The sequence below is a fragment of the Grus americana genome, chromosome 8 (genome assembly GCF_028858705.1).
Source record: "Grus americana isolate bGruAme1 chromosome 8, bGruAme1.mat, whole genome shotgun sequence".
In the NCBI taxonomy this organism is placed as follows: Eukaryota; Metazoa; Chordata; class Aves; order Gruiformes; family Gruidae; genus Grus; species Grus americana.
In genome coordinates this window covers 19,274,801-19,296,989 of record NC_072859.1, presented here as the reverse complement: position 1 = coordinate 19,296,989, position 22,189 = coordinate 19,274,801, and the positions used below count along the sequence as shown (strand labels likewise).

The window sequence follows — 22,189 nt, the reverse complement described above, 5'->3', positions numbered from 1 at the left end:
CAAAGTGGATTAACAAACAGAAAAAAGGAAATTGGCTGCAGTCAGTGTTTCCAGTCCCCCAGACTTCAGCTAACTCTTCTGACAGGAACCTGGCAGGCCTTTTTATGCACAGTGCCCCATTTCAAAGGATACCATTTAAGCATGGTATTCTTTATCCCAATCCCAATATTTAAACAGGGATATACTTGGGTTTGAGGAGTTACCTGGGAGGTGAACTTTATTCTGATGATACCCAAGAAGATTACAAGGTAAAAAACTTGAGGAAAATAATAGGGTTAAGGTCCGATCTACTGAGGCAAATCAGAGAGGCCGGGGTCAGTCCTGCCTGCTGCTCTGAACTCTGTTGACATTAACATTATGAACTTTATTGACATTAAATATATTGAGCTGGATACTTGCTCTGTTGTATTGGGTTTAATGGCAGAGCAACTCCACTGACTTCAACAGTGTTTCATTGGCATACAATCAGTAAAACAGAATGGAGAATCAGCCACCTTTTTCTAGTATTACTTCAAAATCCCTGATGCCCAGACCTGATGGCTCTGAAGCCCACTCTACTGCCTGGGGTGGCAGGAGTGCAGCATCAGAGGCAGCATGAGTGTGTGTGTGTGCAGCACAGGTCATTCTGGGATTTGTTCTTTAGAAGCATTTCACTGTCTTGCTGTGAGCACCCTCCTGGATAATACAGAGTTAATTGGTTAGGTGACAAATGTTCATCCTCTTGGGTCAGAACATTGTCTCCTCTCAAATCTAGCCTGGGTAGGACTGCAAGGGGACCACACAGGTCACATGCTGGCACATCTACAAAAGTATTCAGGAGCCGGCCCACTTAGGTTTTCTGTTTCAAAGGCGCACGTGTGAGCATGGAAACCTGGTTCAGCATCTGGGTCCTCCTGGGTGTAATGTGAGTTGGGTGCCAACACTGTAGCAGTCAAAGCCTTTGAGCCCATGCATATATGAAGGCTTCTTCACCTGCAGCAGTGCAGATCCTCGTCAGGGGACACACAGAGGCTGGGAAGCAGGGAGGGAAGCTTTGCATCTGCAAAACCTTTAAATTGGAAAATGTAATTACCCCAGCTTGATTGGGTTCTGCATCTGATGTATACAATGGCATCTTCTAACATCCTGGCTAGCACATCACTGCTTATGGCATTTTCCTGGCAGTTGAGGTCCATAATACATTTTCCTTTTTTACCCACAGCTATACAAAGGAGCAGAGTTTGCAGAGTAGTGCTGTATAAAGTGCTCGTAGTTCCAAATGCGACCCGGAAAGACAGGGCTGCTGGATAAATTAAGAGGCAGATTTCCACAGATATTTGAGCACCTCTGGATGCAGATCGGTGCCTACTTCAGATTTTTAAAGCTTCCAGGCTCCTTGTTGCCACTGGGAGTTGGGAACACATGGGCTTTTGAAAATCCCAGAGCCTGAAACATATTTAAGCACTGTTGCCTATTGCTTCCTTGGATCAAGACAACCAAACTCTTTGAAAGCACTGGGCTGCAGTCAGTACCTATCTGACCTTCAAACACTTGTAAACATTTGGTGCATGGTCTGCAAGCTTGAGGCCTCATCTGACCAAAGCTTAAATTATATCTATTGATTTCATCATGGAAGTGATGGTTTACTCCTGAACATGGCAAATTCATTTATGTTAGGGCTATGGCCTGGAATGGCATTTTTTTCATAAGAATTAATGGATCCTCATTTCTCCTGCTCTGAGTCAGAGTTTAAATCTACAGGCCATTCCCAACACAGCTGAAACAGAAAACGAACACATCGAAGTGAAATTTTCAAAGTGACATTTGAATCCCCTCTCTCTGATGAAATCCCACCTATTGATCCAGTCAAATGACTGCAGTAGCCATGGGTCCATCCTGCAAAGCCTCCTTGACCAGCTTATTACTGCAATTCTTCAGGTGCACTGTGACCATCTTTGGACAGGTGCCAGCTAATCAAGTGGAAAAATGAAAAGTCCCAGAGATTAAATCCTAGTCCTGGTGAAAGCTATGGCAAAATTACCATGGAAATCAGTGGCTACATGTATCTTAGGACATTATATCAAGTCTGAATTTCCATTTGAATACTGACTTCTTGATTTACACAGCGGGTTTGACTTGGAATAAAATAATTTATTGCCCTTTCCCCAGTAGTTTGAGCATTGAAAGGGTTGGCTCACACAAGAGCCATTCCCCTAGGGGTGGTGCAGTGGGATCCATCTGGCTTGGATCAGATTGTCTATGCTCCATAAGACTTCGTGGTTTCATGGATCCTTTTGCTCCTTCCATACCCTCCACCACTTGCTCCTATCATCCCACTACAAAAAATTTACCTGCTCTGATCTGCAAAGGAGCCCTGCTATTTCTGGACTGCTGCCTACAAGAACAAATTGGGGTGCCGAGGAAAACTGAATCCTTGTGGAAGAACAAAACTGGGTCCTTTGTGGAAAAATGTTGTGACTCTCAATTGGAGGGCTGCGGATCCAGATCAATTTTCCTAGCAAAGGGGAATAACTCTAATCTAAATACAAAAAGGAGTCTGTCATGGTGAGAAACAAAAGTAGGGGGTTAGCTGTCAGGCTCGAGATTGGTCTTGAAGTATAGTGCTGACAAACTAATAATGAGCTAAGGCCCATGGTGAGGCTGCAACAAGCTGGGGCCACTTGGCTTGGCTAACTGAAGTCCAAATGCTGGCACCACTGCTGGAGGCAGGACAAGCATAGTCAAAAGGAGATGGCTTGCTTTCTTGATTTCCAAACCGGGTATCACAGTTCATATGCCTCGTGTGCGCGTGCATGGCAGTCTGTGCTAATGCACATGCCTTGCCTTGGCTTTAAATGGTCTCTGACTATAAAAGTTAATAGCTTTGACGCAGCATTTCTAAAAGGAAGTGTTTGTCAATTTTGCTATAAGTGTTTGAGCGCAACAGTCTTAATTCAATGTGTCAGATAAGAGAAAATCATGTTGGCTTATATTTATGATTTATCACTTCTGTCTTAGCACTAGAGATGTTTGGAGAGCAAACTAACTCTTCAGTTTGTGCTTTGCTTTGTTTTTTTATCCATCTAAGCCTTGCCAGGCAAATCCGTAACACTTCTATACCAGTGTCAAACTGCTGGGGAGTGGGTGGGGAGACACATCTGGAATGCACTGAGGTGGTATTTTTGAGAGTCACAGCTTATATGACTTAAGGGGAGGGCAGAGATTTGAAGATAGGCAAGAAGTGAAGACAAGTTCATGATGGAGAGCTGAGGCCCATGCTACTGCATAGGTCAAGGAGAGCCACACTGCCAGACCCAGGGGAGCACTGATGCCTGCTATTTCATGTGGTCCTTGGGCATATTCAGGATTCTTGAGCCAAGATTGGAAAAGGATGAGCCTGGACCCTCAAGTGACTAACAGAACCACAGAAAAGCAAAGAAACTTGTAGTGAATAAAGAAAAGGCTAGGATGCAAGCTATTTGTTCCAAGGTAAAAGGGCCCAGGTCATCTCAGGAATGTGGGTGCTTAAGTGTTTTTGTTTAGGATCCTGTCCAAAATGCCTTTGATGACCTGGGCCGATATGGGTGGAGAGGTGTCTCTTATACCTACAGGTTGGTTACGAAGTCTCCAGTAGCACCAAAACAAACAAAAGAACTGGATGCACCATCTTGGTAATTGACCATCTGGTCATGACTGCTTTTTGAGATTGTTACATGCATGGGGCCGAAGTGGGTAGAAAACTGTTTGGGTTAATCTTGGTTGTTCCAAAACATGCTACATGGTGATTTAGAATGACTGCTGAAATGTTTGTGTTAGGCTCTTGCTTGTGCAATAGAGAGAGTGAACAGCTTTGTGGAGATAAAGTTGGCTTCCCCCACGTGGGATGCTCTCTCCCTTGTCATTCTGGCCTTGGTAAGTGCACACCAAAGACTTTCTACTTCTCCTGTTTCAAAGGGAACCTACACCCACCCACAAGTACCAATAACTATTTCCTCTGGTCTTCACAAGCTGTTATGGGCTCAAACACCTTCCCTGCACTCTTTGGGTGAAGAGGCAGATAATACAGGGAGCGATAGAGCTACACTGATTCTTGGGACTAACAGTAAAGGTACCCAGTTAAAGGACTTAGCGGGGGGCCTTAGATTTGCTTGCAGAGTCTTGTGTGTCTTTTCTTGCGATCAAAGCGACTGTGAGAAATTGTGGTTTTCAATTCATTTTTTGCATATGGGAAAGAGGATGGCTTTGTGCAATGGCTGTTTAAAAATACTTCAAAAGAACTTGAATCAGTCCATGGCTGCACTATATACAAATTAAAATAATTGATTTTTGGCAGCCTTTTAGGAGATCTATAAATTAAAGGGATCACGTTTCTGATACATTTTGGGGAACTTTATTTTATGTTGACTTTCAGAGTGCCCTCCCTCCCAGAGCTGGATGTCAGCCACCAAACCAGAGAGAGCTTCTCACTTTGATTTGCTCTGCCCTTCTCTCATAGGAGTCACTGGGTGTCTTTCAGGAGTGCCCATGGTCATGGTGGGTCCTGCACCCACACCAGCTCTGCACCTTTCCCTTTCATTTCTGCTTTGAGAACTTTACATCGAGAAATAGAAACTGCCCCAAACCCAACAAGAATCACCCCTCTGTGCACTTTGTTTCTCCCCCTTTTTCTCCATCAGTAGAAACTGATACCCTCACCCAGTTCATGTTGCACCTGGGCTGTCCCCATTCTGTGCGCTGATGGCAATGGGTTCAGCTCTATCTGCGATGACCTAAAAATAGCACTCAATTAACATTGCATTTCAAGAATTGGAAAATTTCCCAGAAGTCCATTCTTTTTTTCTTTTTCTGTTTCATTACATTTTACAGTAATAATACACAAGCCTGTAGAAAACATGACGGGTAATGAAAAAATGTAATTAATATAAGCAGTGTAAAGCATTTTTTTCCCTCTGTTGTCCTTGCAGAAAATTACTGCTTTAAACTGAGCAGGATGTGAAAATGCATAAAGCAAACAGTAATATGCTGTGGTTTGTAAATATCTTATGCAAAATAGTTAAGTCAACTGCTGTTTATTTTTCTTACTTTGTGTCACAAGCTCTTACTTTCTTTTCTTCATTATTTTTTCCCTTTGTTCTCTTTTGGGGGCTTGCTCTCTTTCATCTTAAGGAAGCCACTGGCTTAACTATATTTTTTTCTGCTACAGCTAATTCAGTCAAACATATAGGACAGGCTATTCCATCTCTTCTTACCATCTCCTCCTGTTTCCTGGCTCTGAAATGCAACATATACTGCACAAGTGTAGTAAGCCAGGTCCTCACTATACTGAGGATCTGCTCTCATTGTTTTGGGCTTAAAAAAAGGAAAGCACCCTTTTATCCTATAAACAAACAAGTAATTATCCCAAATCCTGCAATAGCTTTATGACAAACTGTAGCATTCCTGACTGTTACTGTAGGATTCTGCAGTGTTTTTACAAGGCTGCCTGGTCACAGTTCTGGAACGGGTTGAGAGCAATACGCAGTCAACATTAACTAGGATGGCATGGTATATGCCAGCTCTCCTTGGGATATTTCTCTCTGGCTATCTGTAGAACTTGTAATACCCAGCGATATCTGAAGGTCACAGCAGAGTTTCTGAGCTGAAATACAAAACAGCATTCCAAACACATCTTCTGTGGCCAGACAAGAAACTGCTTATGGTTTATTTTCCCTCCCCCCTCTCCACAGCTGACATCCAGCATTAGTTATTGTTTATTTTTGTCTTGTTCCTGGTTCTAAAGGTTTCCCTTATGGCTCTGGTTTATGTGAACTTTCAGATATCACTCGGGGCTTCTCTGCCTCATCCCCTCTGATGTAGCCGGTTCCCCTGTGAAGGTAGGTTTCCCCAGCTGAAGATCTGTGCCTCTCTCCTGTGGCATTCTGTGCAGCCATTTGGAGTCCCAGATGTAGGAAATGAAATAATCCACGCTCATACAGTCATGAAAGTGCCCATCTGGCACACAGGAACATCACGCATTGGAAGCACACAAGCGTGAGCTCACTTTTGTTATGGCATTTCATAAACAGAGATGCAGCGAGCCAGCAAGTAAGGTCCTTTGGATAATAACAATCGTTTCCACCACACTTTGTGTTTAAAAAATAGGGAAAGAAAAAATCAAGACAAACTGGTAAGATTTGCTCTGAGGCTTCTGAGGAGAAATTTCTACTTATAAATGTTTTTTCCCAGTGGCCTGCTGTACTTACATCTCTCTGGCTCTCTCCCGCTCTCTATGTAGATGTAAGACAATGGTGACAGTTGAAATGTAGCCAGTTAACTCTTAGTTAGCTCTGAAAGCTCTTCTTCCTCACTGTTCAGTTAAAGAAAGGAAATATTAGATCATACTTACAAAAGTGAGTTCTATAAAAACAAATTGCATGTTACTGCTTTCTTATCACTACATAAAACTTACAGAAACAGTCTAATAAATGACCTCACCACTCAATTTTGAAGTATACAAATTAAAGACAGCAACAGATAAGCCAGGAGAGATTAATGTACGCTGTGTGTGCCTGTATGTGTGTGTTTGCATGCCTCTATGAGGATATACCCATATGCTGTTGACATTCAACCTCTGGAATTACAATTAGGGGAAAAGGCAGATGTGTAAATTCATCTTGCTGGGCAGCATAAATACGTTGCACTAGTCCGTGATTAATCCAGGACTTGAACACTATTCACTCCAAGACACAAGGTTTCTGTTGGGATATGTCGGCTAATAAAGGGGTGGAATATGAGAAGACAATGAACAGTCTGAAATGATGGACTAAGTTCAATACTGGTAAGTAAAAAGCAAGGTTATTTACATTATTTTAGCTTTGTAAAGTAATTGAAAAAAGACGTCCTAGGCATTTTGTTGGATGTCATTGTATGCTGTAAAGAAATCTTGGGATGTATTAAACTTCTGCAAAAAAACCCCATTAGCCGTTCTGACAGTGCTGGATCTTCAGAGGGACTGCTCCTCATAGGGTGAGATTTTCAAGGTCAGGAAAGAGCAGAGAGAGGTGTCAGTTCTCCTGAATCATTGCTGGAAATCCATGCCTGTTCCGAAGTGGGGGCCTGGGCCTGCCAGGGGCAGGGGCATGCTACTCCATGGTTTATGAACATTATAAATTATGGATAATAGTAAAAGAAAATAGTCTCTGCATTTTACATGAGTCATTTTTGTATTGTATTTGGCAAACAATATCTGGTCCAGTATATTTTAAATACTAAGTGCTAAGTTGGGAAAACAATGAGATGTTTGTAAATATGATAGACCATTACAATATACTGCTTCTCATTTGAAAAGTCATTTGTGCAAGAAATGATTATTGACCCATGATATGTAAATGATTGAAATGCAGAAATTAATATTTGGGTCAACTCATGTATTTTTCAACCATGAAATGAAAAGCTCAGTATTCACATTCCAATTCATACATGAAAGCATTATAGCATTATGACTTGGATATTGTATTAATTTATTATTGTCTTAGTTAACGATATACAGAGTTATATGTCTACTCTCAAACGGGGAAAATGCATTGCTATGCCACAGTAATGTTTCAGCACAGGAATGTCCCTTATTCTGGACTCTTCTCGTACTGGTGACAATAAGCCAAATTCACAGCTGATGGAAGCAAATAAACAGCATTGCTTGCATTAAAGGAGGTTTTGCCCCTAATATACCTTAAATGTTGCACAGGGAGGGCTGGCTCCTGCATTATAGCTCCTCTGTTCCCACTGGGCTTGACTCTCATCTCCTTCACGTGAGTTTTACACCAGTGTGATGCTCCTTATTTACTGCAATTAATCCAGAATGATAAATCAGCACAGGATCAGTGCATTTAGTACTGTGAGGTGGTTGTCTTTTAGTCTCTTATTCCAAGGGGTTTTGTTTCTGCTCTCCCCTCCTCTTTCCCTGTGCCACAGGAAAAGGCAGTGGGAGTGTGGGGTTTCTAATGGCACGGGTGGGAGAGCACATTCATCCTGAGGGAGCCGCAACAGGCCCCTCAGCCCAAGGTGACTTTCGTTACAGTCAGTGTAGTGCTCACGAGACATGCCAGCTTGTTAGCCCCAGAGACTCAGGTGCTCTCTTTCTCCCTAGAAGGAGTGTCTCAGGACCTAGAGCAGCAGTGCAACCTTAGTTCAAGCTATCCTCTGTCCCCAAGATGGCAAGAAGGCAGCCCCATGACGCTGCAGTGAGGTGCTTCATCAGCCACTCAGTGCAAAGGTGATCAGCTGAGGTTGTCAGTAAGGGACAAGCTGCGCAAGCTAGACCTACAATATGGTTGACTCTTGGGCTATTATCCATTACATTTCAATTCCACTGGCTCCGAAGTTTAGCTGGATTGAATCTGATTTAAGGTGAAACATCCAAATAATTCATTAGTATCCTATAAACTGTGTGTTCCATCTTCATGGCTTTTTATGCAAAAGTAAACAATGCCTCACTCTTTGTGCCACAGGGAATTGTATCACTTGATGGGTCTATCTCCTTAAGAGATGCATAATTTAAATACAAATAAATGTATGAGTGAAACCCATGTAGAATGATATTTGTGATAGGCAAAATGAATGAAGAAGAGATGGGCAAAACAATTTAGATAATACCCAAAAGCAAAGCATCACAGCTAAATCAGGATTAACCCATGAAACATGATGTGTTTCATGAAATGACTTTGGTATAGTCTAAAAACTACAATGACTCAAATGAATTAAGCAGGGTACTATTGCATCAAGGTTGTTCCAGTGTTCATACCTGTTACCTACATACTGGGTCACATCTATGAAGAATGGTCCTGATTTTTTTTTTTAGTTAAAATTATATATTTGCATATATTATATAGATAAAACATTTAAAAATTTATTTTGCATAAAACAATTTTATAGTTTATATACAAGTTATTTTAAGCAGCTTTACATGTCAAGAGATCCAGCTCCACATGGCTTGCAAGATAAGGAAGTCCCAGTATAAGAGCACATTTGGGTGGTGAAGAACAAATGTGGCTACCCCAGCACTATGTAAAATTGTGATGGAGATGAAGCAGAGGTAGTGGTGGTATTCAGTGATGTAGCCATTGCCCTCATGGTGTGATTTAGAAACCGCCCACACTGGTCAGCTGTATGGGAGGCATGACATCCTCTTGGTCCTGCCCAATTAATCATCCTCTGTTTTTTTTAGCCTCTGGTGCAAAAGGCAGACCCAGATGACTAATTCTGGCAATAAAGGCTCTACTTGTCAATAAGACCTCCCCTTGATAGATGCGTGATTTTGTTTTAATTTTCTTGTAGCCCATTCATTTATTTGAGGCCAATGGCTGACATGAATCATAGTGTTATGAGGAAGAAACATGATTTGTACTAGCAGCCTCAAAAAGATGGCAAGTCCACCGGGGATGGCAGGAACAGAGGATGCAGTTTCTTGATGCTTTGACCACAGGGGAAGAGAAGGATTGGCAGAGCCTCTCCTGAAACCCCAGTGGCTTCCTCCTGCTCATCTGGAGGGCAGCATCAGCTGAGAGCACGGCCAAGGTGTAAGCGGAAGAACATGTGCTATTTTGCAACAGATTAATGTGGGAGTCTCTAACCGACAAGGTGATGATTACTGCGGCCCCAACCAAGCACAGCCTTTGTTTGACTTTACTAGTATGAGTAAGCTAATTGGCGTCACTGGGCCTGTACACATGCTTAAAAGTTATGGCTGTGTTAAAATGCTTTGGTGGGTCAGAGAATAATGGGTGTTTAGCACCTTGCAGGACACAGCCCTGGGAGCAAGCCTTGCCATGACCTTCTGCAAAACAGGGGGTGTGCTCCAAGGGCCTGATTTTGCTCAGCCTGTGGTTACCCTGCCCCACACACTCCACAGCCGCATAATGCTGGGGATTGTCTAAATCATGAAACAACATGTTGTACCAGGGCAGCCAAAAACAACAATAAAATTAGCAGGAGCCAGTCCAGCTGACTCTATGAGAAGCTGCAGAGTTTCAAAATTAATCTTAAATTTACCTCTACCCCTGAAAACAAAACTAATTGCAGAATATAAGGCTCCCTGAACATGCTAGGGAACTTGATGGCAATACCTCAGAAAAAACACAAACACTTTAGATAAAGCCCCCATTTTAATTGTATCAATTCTGCCAATTAATGATAATGGAAGAGCAGTCCAATTAGCTAAATAGCTAATAGTTTTATCAAGCAGAGGCTGGCAATTTAAAGCAAACAAATTCTTTCTAATTTTATCCCCTTGCACACCAAGATGTTTAAAGGATAATGGGGGATCCAATAAAGGATATTGCTCAAATAGAGCTACATTTAAATCGCCTAATGGCTTTAAGAGTTTTACCCCAATTAACAAAGAAGAAACATGAACATTCAGTGACTTCCAGCATAATATCTAAAACTCTTCATTAAAAAAATAACATATTCTCCAACTAAGGGCAGAATGGAAAACATAACTGACTTTTCCCTTAAAAACGCTGATTTCTCCCAAAACAAAGGCTCCTCTGTAACAGCAAAAGTATCACAGAAAAAGGACTCTCCTGTCTAAGCCACAGTATATAAATCATCTTCAAACTGTGGTCATTAGTTTTAACATAACTGTGGATTTGAATAAAGGAGATTGACCTATCTAACATATTTAAGACCAAATCCTACTGTTACCTAAATCTGAAATAAGTTAAGGCTATTGAAGAGAATCAAAAGCCCTTTCAAAATCAATAGCCAGAACAAATTCCTCACAATCATAATTTTGAGGATAAAAAAATCCATTAAGGTGATGTCTTTGATTGCTATTAATGAAGCAATCTCGAATAAATCTAGAGTGATCCATATGGATAATCGAATCTCTCATTTTCTCACATTTTACAGGGCTCAGATTTGGGGCCTGATTTATATGACAGTGATGGGCAAAAGCCTCCTTTCCTTTTGACACTGGGCTGCCCAGCTTGGACAGTTGATTGCACAGTCTCTAAAGGGAGCTAGAGGAGCAATGCACTTGATGCTCAGAGAAAGAAGACCTCAAATAAATCAGCTTCCAGCCTCCACCACAGATCCCCAAATACCTTTCCTTCACTGCAGGTCCTGTGGAGGTTACTGTGGGCTGCAGAAACCACCAATGTGCTGCTAATTAACTGGCACAAACCTCCCTCCCTGGTATCCCCCCAATTGTTCAGAGGTGCTTGTCACTCTCACTGCCCTGCCAGGCTCAAGCAGAGACAGGGATGTCACCCATGGGGCAGAGGTGGCCTCCCGGAAAGCCCCAGGTAAAAGCTTTGACTGGAGCTTAGCCAATTTTTGGGGGGGAAGTAGAAGTACTTTTTCTTCACTGTTAAGTTCCTGTTTCCACAGTCAAGCAGCAAGAGATTTAGGCTTCTCTCTCATTTTTTTGAAATAATGCCACGAACCCAGAGGCAATGCCTCCCCTCAGTCCTGGAACTATGGCCAGGTCACCTCACCCTGGGGTGGGTGCAGAAGGGGCCCTGCTCTTCCCTGTGCTCCCCCATAATGGCACCCCAGGAGCTTTACTGCTCTCCTCTGCTGCCATATTCTTTCCAGACAGGAGACTCCAGCACCTCACCCTTCGGCACCAATTTTATGGTCTCCAGATATATCCTAACCAGTATCTTCATGCCCTAGCAGTCCCTCACTTCCCTGTGCACCTCGCTGCCAGCCAGGCCACCTCCATGAGCCAGCCTGCCTTCCTCCTACCCCTTGGCCCTGCATCTCTATCTTCTCCTACCTGGCTGTCATCTTCCCTGGTGTCCCAGTTGCTCCTTGCAAAGCTGACCATCCCTATTCTGGTTGCCTTGGAGTGGCTGAAAAATGTGCTACTCATCCCAGCAACAGATTTTGGAAATTTCAGCAGAAACCCATTAGTGCTATAAAGGAATTCATAGTTTCCATTTTGACTTTGCTTTTTTGCTGCCTGTAACATCTCCCTAGGGTAGGTGCCCACCTCCTTTACCTCCTTCCCCTAAAGTCAGAGTTGCCTGTGGTCTGGAAACAGTCACATTCTGCAAAATGCTCCTGGCCCCATGCCACAAGGCCAGCACTTGGCCCCCAGTCTCTGAGCAACACTGTTTCAGTCAGAATTCAATAAAGTACTTGTATTATATGAACCTGGTAGGAATCGATTTTTATTTGAAACCAAATTTTAGGTTTCAACAGCAAGAACCAAAAAGTTAGACAGCAGGTCAATATGCTTTGTACGTGTATCACACTAGGCCAGAAAGATTCTGAACTTTCACCTTTATTATCACCCTAAATTATCTTTGAGCCAAATTTAATCTCATAGGTGTAACAGCTCCTTTTCCTTCTAATCTACTGACTGCACACTGAAGGCAAAAGCTCAGGGGCTTGGTTTTTTTTATATATTTTTATCCAAAGCAGATGCAAAAAGGTGTTTAGAAGGCTGATCTATATGTAAAGAATAGTTACTAACAGAACCATCTGCCTCTCCACCAGCTGAAATTATCTATAAAAGCTTTCACTCTGACTTCACAACCAACTGACAGTCTCCTGTTACTCCCACCCCTGCAACTTTTTTCTGCATTTAGTTGCCACTAAAACCTATGCAACTCTGAGCTGGCTTTTGCTCTTTTGCTACCAGTGCTGCTTCTATCATGTCAGCCAACTCAATGGATCCATGTCTCAGAGGTGTCCCTTTGTAAAAGGGTGCCCTAGGGTGACCAGGGTCAATATAAATTGCTGCTTTTCCATATGAGTGCAATTAGGATAGAAGCTGTCTCCTTTCTAGTCTTACTAAAAATGATGCAAACATAAAAGCCTAAGACCAAGCACACTGGGTTGATCAAAAATCTAACTATTAGAATATTTTATGTCTGTTAATTATGGATGTTCAGAAGTGGAAGCACAGGTCAAAGGCTACAGTTTCACCAGTGTTATGTACCCCTCCCCCAGCAATCTGCGACTTACGCAATCTTGTCCAGACCTGCTGGTAGCTGGTAGGGTTACCAGAATAGACACTCGCCCGACTGGAGGCCAGTTGTTGGCAATTCTTGAGAATATATAGAGAATACTGTCATCATTTTAGAGTACAAATAATTTTTCCCTAGTTTTTAGAGGTCTTAAATGATACCTGCAACTCATCTAAATGGATCACATTTGTTCTTCATTGTCCACAGCACTGGATAGCTTTTCTCAAATCCTTTAATGGGCTTGAATCTGAGAGGTGAAAGCAGACGCTGTACCATGAGCTTTTTGGAACTTGTGCAGACGCAGTAGCTCTGGAAATGTCTGTGAAATATTAAGAGGATTGTTAGATAAATTGGGAGGATTCAAGGAACCTGAGCCAGCACTGGCAACATCAATGGTCCCTACTGGTGATGAGAGAGAGTAACTATTCACTACCAACATTTGCCCTTGCAGATGGGTGTGTCTAAGAGCAAAAGTGCTAAGCCTTGCAATTTGTAGGATGGTTTGGAGATTGTGGAGCAGGCTCCAAGAAGCTTGCCAGTCCCAACACAGCCCAGCCAGGTGACAATCTATGATGACCACAGAGCAGCTCCTATGTAAGCTAGACATCTCATCCAATTTATGGGTTATTCTTAGACAAATATTTGGCAGATGTAGCACGGAAATTTGACCGGGAAAGTGAAGTGTCCTTCCCCTGTATAGAGGCAATGCCTAAGATGGAAGGAGCAGGAAATGGGGCAAGGGCATAGGAGTATTTGAGGTGGAGTGATTCAGCCTGCTGAGCCTGCCTGTCATGCCCCTGACATAGAAGAACTCTTCCACCATGAAGTAAAGCTATCAAAAGTAAGAGGATCTCTTCACAGCCAGCCAGGGTAAAAGAAGGAATAGATGATGTTTTCTTCCAAATGTTATTAAGAGTCTCTACCGACAACACTAATGGGCAACATAGCAAATCACAGTCACTGCATTTTCTTTAAACACCTCTGTCACTAGTAAGCTCAGGGACACAGACTGAAAAATATAAATGCAGTTATGAATTCCATTAGCTTTTCTGAAACCAAAGAAAATTTACCACCAGAGAACAAATTCTGCTCCTAGTTACAGTGATGTAATTCCAGGAAAGCTGACAGAGTACCACTAACTCAGGTATGGGAAGAATCTGCTCTGAGCTCTGGAATTCATGTTAGGCTGTGCTGAACACATATAACTATCTCACTACATTGAGTAAGAGCAAGAGAGAGAGAGAGACTTTTTATGATGCTCTACCCATTGAAAAGAAACCTGAACACACGGCTTATTTTTATAAATAAATGTGTTACCTGAAGAATAGTTGCACACACTCATTTGCATAGGATTTGATACACGTCTGTGCTCTTCAACAGATTATTCCAAAACTTGAGTATTTCATATAATTAATGTCAATATGCTTGGCCTATTTGTTATAAAAGAAAAGCATTTCTAATTAGCATTTTTGATTTTTAAAACTTCAGTATTTCTCCCTAGTGTTTTCCAAATCAGGTTCCTTTTTTTATACTCCTGCACAGAGAGTGTGAGGTTTACGCACCACTTAGTCTTATTGTGAAGATAGTTTAAATTGCATGTAAGTGATAACTAGGCCTTGAGCTGGCCCTCAACATGGGGCGAGGTTCACCTACTATGAGCAACGTCAGAAGTCCACATAGTATAAACTGGCGTTGTGACAAGTCAAACGTTCCAATTTCCTGTTAAATTCAACCAACACTTTGCATATTTCCATTTATTATAGTGACACATACAATCTACTTTACAACCAAAGCAAACCCTACTTGCCTTCACTCAATCTCTGGAGAGTCTTTGGGAAGAACAAAACCTCCACAGCAGTGACATTCAGAGGCTTATCACAACACACAGGGACACAAGTAAATCTCAAGTAGTAAAAGTGAGTACAACTGTGGGGAGTTGTCCAGATATAGCAATAAAGAAGGTCAAGGTGAGCGCTTTTTTGTACCAGTCAACCCTGCAGAAAGGCCAAACAAATTAAGAAGTTTTTGCCAAGCCAAAGGATTGGTCCTATCAGTAACAGGAGGGTGGAAAGTTGAATGTACAGTCTCCTGTCTCTTACCACTTACCCCTCTTTTTCTTGGAAGAAACTCAGCACTGAATTTACATTTAAGTAAAACCACAGTAAAAGACTGACCAGATGCCTCTGGGAAGCAATGGGAATATTTTCCCTTTACTTTGGGTCTTGGATTAAGCTCTAAATGAGATCAGAGCTAGAGCTGATGTGTAGAGGCATACAGGAAAAAGAAATTGTGCTTCTCTATTAAATTGGACAAGCAAAGTGCCTTATTGAGTGCTGAAATAAGATGTGAGATTCCATGACAAACTCAGGTTGTTTTTCTTTCCCATGTAGCTCTCATTTAACACAAAGAAGCTTATTTTCCATGTCATGGGGCCCGTGATCCTGAGCAATAAATATAGTATCTTCCCTAGAAGCATGAAGGCCCTGCTTTATAGCCTTGGCAAGAGACATCGGCCTTGTTGGTTGATTAGTTAATTCAAACAAGAAAAGAAAATTCCTAAAACTTTGGCCAAATTAACATCTTTTTGGCTGCTCCAATGAGCCAATATTGTTGTGGAAACCTGGAAGCAGTAGTCAAGTCTTTGATGATTTATTTAGTAGGAGTCATCTAGTAGCTAATTGTCTGCAATTTTTAACCTCATTCATGTGCATTGCTGATTCTTCTTCCAGAATCTGCAGTTTTCTCCTTAAGCTTTCTTACATCTCTGTATGTAACATTTCCAGACAGCAGTTCAACTTTATCACAAATATTTTTACGAATTTGCCAAACCACATCCAAGATCTTCAGACTCAAAAGTAAAAGATAAAATCACCCTCAGAGGGCACCTCACCCTTCTCCACCCAGGCACATGGAAAAAACCCAGCTCTAGGCTCCAAGATTCTACATTTATAATGAGTCACAGCTTAGTTTTGGGTTGGGGTTTTTTTTGGTGTTGGAATTTTCACCTTTCCATTCCTCTCCTGGATTTTTCACCTTGGATCCATATCAAAAGAGAGAAAATAGTTGTGAGCCATGTAAAAGAACCATCCACCTTTTCTGCCTGTACTGCAGGTACAGACCTCTGTAGTGCTGGCCCCAGTGAAGTGTATACCTGTCAGTCACTGCAGATGTACCACAGGAAGAATGAGTGATGACTAGGCAGGGAGGATTTGGCCCAGGAGTGCAGAAGGCTTTTGTACCATATTGGCAGTAAGTCTTAGCAGAGATCAGAGTTAACTAAAGCACTCAAGATATTTGATGGCTGTAACCAAGATCTTCCTGGGAAGTTCAAAGAGGAATCTGATTCACTGTGTGGTTCTGTTTCCATTGTGGTTTAAGGACAGTCCTGATGTCTGTTAAATCATAAAAATATAACAGTTCTAATCAGATTTCTGGTTAATCTCATGTGATTCTTCATGAGACAAAGTTCTTCCTGTTCATTTTCTGCATTCAATTATTGTGGTGCATGATTCAGCAATTGTCACATGTCCGTAGTAGGGTGGCTTCATGCCACAAGTGGATGAAGGGCTCTTTATGCTTGGTTTCTGTCTCCTATTTTTATGTTTATGAAGAAGCCTGGGACCCTTGGGAGATTGAAGATACTCTGTTTGGGCAATATTATCACCATCATCTATTATGATCCATGCCTGCGGGAAGATTTTTTTTTTAAAGAATAAATTCTATTTTGCTAATGTAGCCATTGTGTAAATGTAAAATATAATTAGCGTACCCACCCAGGGTGTATGTTGTGTAATTTTACAATACTACGTCTAGATGAGTGTTGGCATTCTACCTACATACTTAACCACACCCAGGAATGCTGGTATTACACAATTACACACATCCTGTTGACTAATTACATAATAATTAGTATTTTTAATATTCAAAGATGCACTCAAATCAGTTATGCAAGATTTTGTCACTGCAAATTAAAAAAAAAAACCATAAAAAAATATATGTAGAGAACAGTGCTGTTCAGATAGCTTACTGAGCATGGACTTATCTTCCAGCAGACAGCACATAATACTTCATACATTTTAAACACATTTGGCAGACTCTCCCTCCCCCACTGTTACTTTGGGTTACACCTGCTTTATAAAACTGTTAAAGTAATTTTGTATTTAACACAGTTATAATTTCTGTAGTCTGCCTACTTCTGAGTTACGATCACTTATCATGACCAGAGATCATTTTTGGCTGAAAAAGCACCGTGACGTGCCTGGGAAGGAATACTGTTCTTTACAATGGCAATTCTGGAAGGAATCTGGAAAATGCACTTCAAGTTAGCAATTACCTACAAAAATATCCCAAATACTGTTGTTTTAAGAAAGCGCTACTGATGAGCCCAAGCCACTTGGATTTGGAACAGATTTTCCACAAGCCTGAGTGGAGTGTCTTGATCTGGGCTCTTGGTTCTCATGATGGAGGTGAGAGGCCAGATGCAAAGTTTGGCTCACCATTTGGATTTGGGGGTTTTAAGATCACAGACTTTTTGTAAGACATGGTTGCAACATGTACTTTAAAAATTGTTTATGTAACATAACTTCTAAACTTGTTGTTAATTCAGTCAAAATTCACAAAAAGCATCACAGAGGCCAAGCCCTGGGTCTTGCCCAGGGCATAATTAGCTGGTCTGCACCAAGTATATGATGTTTCGGTGGTGTTTCTGGCCTGCCATTGTTAGCTTCCCTGGAGTCCTCTGTTGTGCACAAAGACCTTTATGATGGAAAATATGGACTGTGTTCCCATCTCCAACTATGTGTTTGTTGGGCAACAGTAGAGCAACAAACATTTGAATACTTTAATTTGATTTTTAACTTTTCAGTTACTGTGGTGTCAAGTGATTTTTCAAGGCCTTAAGAACAAATCACTGCCCAGGAGTTTCTTATTGAACTGTTTCTCTTTTCATGGGGCAAGAGGTTATAGTGCAAGACCAGCTTCTTTACTGAAGAGTAACTTTTTGCTGCCCTGGTAAGTTAAAAATTGGCATTTCAGTCCAAACATTTGCCCCTGCCAGGCAGTTATTTTTTAGTGAACCAACACCTCTATGAAAGCAAACTGAGGCTGTTTGGAAGGAGCAGAATGTGAGACTGCTGAAGTAAACAATACTGCTCGGTTCAGGGACACATGCAAGGTAGCTTCCTCCCCAAAGCTTCAGCAACCCCTTTTCTCTACCCCAAGTATTAGCACTAAAGTCAGTACAGTACTGCACTTCTCTGCATCTGGAAGACACTTAAGAAGAGGCGAGCTTTGTAAATTTGTAACTAGGGCTTCTGTTACTTCTAAAGGCTGTTCTTTTATGTTCACTGCTTGCTTACCTGGTGTGCTTCACCTCTGACTGGCAAACAAGAAATTTCTGAGGGACAGGGGAACCATCCTCACCTGTATACCTTGGTCACTACTCGCAAGCATGCAGCAACCTGATATCACATTGAGAACCAGTATTTCTTCTGAGAGCAGTTGCTTGAGAAACTGTTCTTCAAACGTGAAGCCTCAGTTGACATGATTAGGAAAGAAGAGAAAAGAGGAATTTGACCAAAGAAAAACAAAGCCACAATGAACTTATGCACTTTGCTATTTCCCTCCAACAGAAATGCTGTGGCTCATTTGCATATATGAGGATCAGTATTTCATTATTGAAAATAATCCAAAACAAAAAATTGCACCTGGCCGACAACACAAGACCAACTTGCTTCCTGATGTGATTTTAAATGGCTGAGATATTAAAACACTGAAAAACGGGGTTTATAATGGAAATACTGACAGACTATTAACTATAGCGACGCTGCTCTAATAAATGGAATAGCCTGTCGTAATCTCTAGTTCATAAATATGCAAATACAAGGCAGAGGATTTGCTCCAAAGGATGTCTCTATAATTTTAACCGACCTTTACTGATACTAAATGAGCCTGTTGCTTCTGGTTTTGAGCATTAAATAGAAAGTACAGGGAATCCTGTCTCTCTGTGTTCAAGGCCCGCTCCGGCTCCCATCAGCACCAATGGCAAAATCCTTATTGCCTTTGACAGGAAAAAATCTGGCCCCAGAACACGTAGAATGTGAGATGCCTGGCATTAAACTGAACTCTTGACTGTACTTGATTTTAATTCTGTTCTCATCTGTGTTAATTATTATTATATTAATTCTTCTGTTTGGGAGAAATTATGCACACATTCGCTCCATGTGTCAAAGAGCTTGACCTGCCAAAAGGCACTCACTTGTTCAGTGATAAACAGGCCATCAACACAATGATATCAATGTTGAATTTTAGCCAGTTTCCTGTTCTGGACCAAATGGAGGTAAATCCACTGACTTAATATTTAATAACCTAAATGTAATCTCTTTTTTGTGCCTCGCATTGCACAGTAAAGAATTGGATGGCTAGCAGTTTTGCAGATTCGCAACCCCTAATTATTTTAAGCTATTCATCCTGGTATCTGTCCATTGATGCTCAGCCAAATTGCCAGCAGGGGAGAGATCTGTCCAATCCAGGAGCTAAATGAGTCACTGCAAGTCAATCTGTTTTTTTCCCTTGCTGCTGGGATTTCCTTGGGTCCTGGCCTCTCTCTGCTCCAATCACACACACACAGTTCCAGGCATGGGTCCTCTTTGGCTTCAGCTGCCTCCTGTCTCCCTATGTCTGCCCTGCTCATCACCGCTGTTGATGGGTTCTCGCCGGCTGGCCACAGAAGACCAATACTTCCATCACACTGCTCTTACAGCTTTTGCTCTGAAGGAAAATGAAGACATCTTGGCCTTGTTGAATTTGCTGCTGAAGTAATACATCAGGTATCTAGATGGAAAGCAAAACACATGAATAAAATGTGTCATCTGGGTTAGATACTAATTTATTTGCCTTAAGTTCTGGGAACAATATTTGCACTTTTTCCAGAGAACTCGGTTAAGATCCACAGAAACTGAATACTAAAACGATTTCTGCAGCATGGAAAACAAATATGAAACAGAGAAAAAATAGACTCATCAGAAATATTAGCTGCTCAGTATTAAAATATCTGACAATGCTGCAAATACAATTTATAAACAGGAACATTTAGAGCCTAACTATTCACTAAAAAGCAAATTCCTTGCTTCCTTCCTTTTAGGGTCAGGATTCAATTACACAAAAATATGCAGCAGACTTAAGGACTGCATGTAAGATTAAGATAACTGGTATTTCATGGTAAATGATTAAATTAGCTGACACAGTTTTATCCTGAACTTTGCCATTAAAACTGACATTTTTGTGCCACGCACATTGTAGGCTGCTGGTAATCTAAACTGCCTTTCTTCTTTCAAAGACTTTAAATAGCTGAAGAACTCTTGTTCTTTACTCTATTTGCTAATGTGCGGAAAATATATCTACATCATAACAAGATGAACTAAGCACAGGACTTTTTTCCCCCTCACCTATCATACAAATACCTTAAGAAAACAGCAAGGAAGCTCCAAATGCCCAGATTCATCTCTGCAACATGCACTTTAGTCATTTATGTGACTCCACAGAGATGAGAACATGTTGTCCTCCTCATGGTGAGTAAAAACAGAGAAATGACAGAAGCTTCTTACTAAAAGTTTAATTATTCCTAGTATACAATTGTAAACCATTCTATGTTTATTCCTCTTCTTTTCAGGCTTGCTTTTTTATAATGGCAAGGAGTTATTGGAATAATTTTGAAAGAAAACAGAGAAATGTTGTCAGAGCTGGTGGTTGTAGTCACTGCCCTTCAGTTGAGCTAGCTGGGAAGGAACAACTCAACTCTTCTGTGAAGATACTCGGCCTTCAAAGCAAAGTGCAGACACGTGTCGTACACAGCAAAGGCAAGGCCAGTCTCATCAGAGACTTGAACTATGAGAGAAGCGTATCTTCTGAGTATTGCACTGAGAAAGCACCAGAGCTAGGTAGGAGGAAAAGCCACAGCAGCACTGCAGAAATGAAGAAAAGCGGCAGGACATGCAGACAGTGCATACCTACAAGAGGCCAAGGGTGAGCACAAGGAATGGGCTCTGGCTGAAAGAGGTCTCACAGGCAATGGGATAAAATTCTTCTATTCTTCTAGTTGTTTGACTTGTTCTGTGGTCAGAAGAACAGATCTTTGTCCTTTTCTGGTAAATACACAGAGTTACATAAAAGTAGCATGTGACTCTCACCAACAATTTCTCCTCAATTAGAATAACCTAGCATATCTCAAATTTTTAGCTAGCCGTAAACTTCAACAGAAGTAGCTCTAATAATACAAAAACACAGGGAGTGCAATACTGGTCCAGAACAGCGGTCCAGCATGTCCACTCTTTCACAGTTAAGAGCCTTACACACTTGTGAAAACGATGCAATAGGAATGACTATTATTATTATAGAATAATCTACCTGAATGGGACACCTAATTCTCTACTCACAGGCTTCAAAAGCTAAAGCTTTATGAAGAAGTCATGCATGCATCATATTACACTTCTTTCTGTGCATTGGCACAAAGATAAAACAAGTGTCCAAACATTGACTATACAATTTAGAAGTGTAATGACATGTCTCTCTACTTCAGCTTTTAGTAACCAAGGTCTCTGCTGAAACAGGTAGTAGAAGATCACCAGATGCCAAAGAAATTGGGTTTATTCCAGCACAGAATTTGGCCCTTTATTCTTAGTGCAGACTTATCAGAGGTGTGTGCATAACAGGAATGCCATGACAAAGTTTCTGGATTCCTTGTTAGCCATAAACAGTTGAGCAAGACTTTGGACTCTTTTTCACATCTTGGATCTTCTATCAGTTCTAATAAAGGAGAAGAAACAGCTTTTTACACAGCACCATCACCAGGAGTTAAAAATTACAGTTATACAACAGTCACACCACTATCATCAAAGGATGACTTTCAGTGAAATGTCCATGAAGACAGTTTCATTGTTTGAGAGCTCATGCAAATGCTGAACAATGAAACTCAATCTGATTATCAAAAAAATCAAACCTGTATGACCGTCTCACAAACTGTGTTATTCAATTAAAACTTCTCAGCTCTCCTACGTAATTTCTTGGCTTTTATATATTGTGCAAAAGATATAGCTACCTTTACTTCTCTTTGTATGTTTTAAACTTTGAAAACCTTTCACAGCAGAGGTTATATGAATCATCTAGCTTTTCCTATTCCAAAATGTTTCACTGATCATTCATTATTAACTAAGTAAAATGAAGATAGCTATGATAAATTTTGATCTGTCTCAAAGTAT

The 22,189-nt window shown here is 41.2% G+C and overlaps 2 long non-coding RNA genes across 4 annotated transcripts in view; one reads left to right on the top strand and one right to left on the bottom strand.

Moving 5' to 3' along the window:
- LOC129209444 (uncharacterized) overlaps positions 1 to 21,884 on the bottom strand; it is a 41,637-nt gene extending 19,753 nt beyond the window's left edge. For 2 of the 3 annotated variants that reach the window (XR_008578077.1, XR_008578079.1), the window contains exons 1-7: positions 20,942 to 21,884; positions 18,357 to 19,766; positions 14,253 to 14,365; positions 13,097 to 13,254; positions 12,934 to 13,015; positions 7,687 to 7,800; positions 6,222 to 6,325 (exon numbers count right to left, since the gene is read on the bottom strand). This is a non-coding gene — a long non-coding RNA (uncharacterized LOC129209444). The remainder of the gene's footprint in view (positions 1 to 6,221; positions 6,326 to 7,686; positions 7,801 to 12,933; positions 13,016 to 13,096; positions 13,255 to 14,252; positions 14,366 to 18,356; positions 19,767 to 20,941) is intronic. The other variant, XR_008578078.1, reaches the window with a different exon arrangement.
- LOC129209446 (uncharacterized) lies at positions 20,230 to 21,982 on the top strand. Its single transcript, XR_008578081.1, has 2 exons — positions 20,230 to 20,503; positions 20,605 to 21,982. It is a non-coding gene; the product is annotated as an uncharacterized LOC129209446 (long non-coding RNA).
- The last annotated feature ends 207 nt before the right edge of the window (positions 21,983 to 22,189 follow it).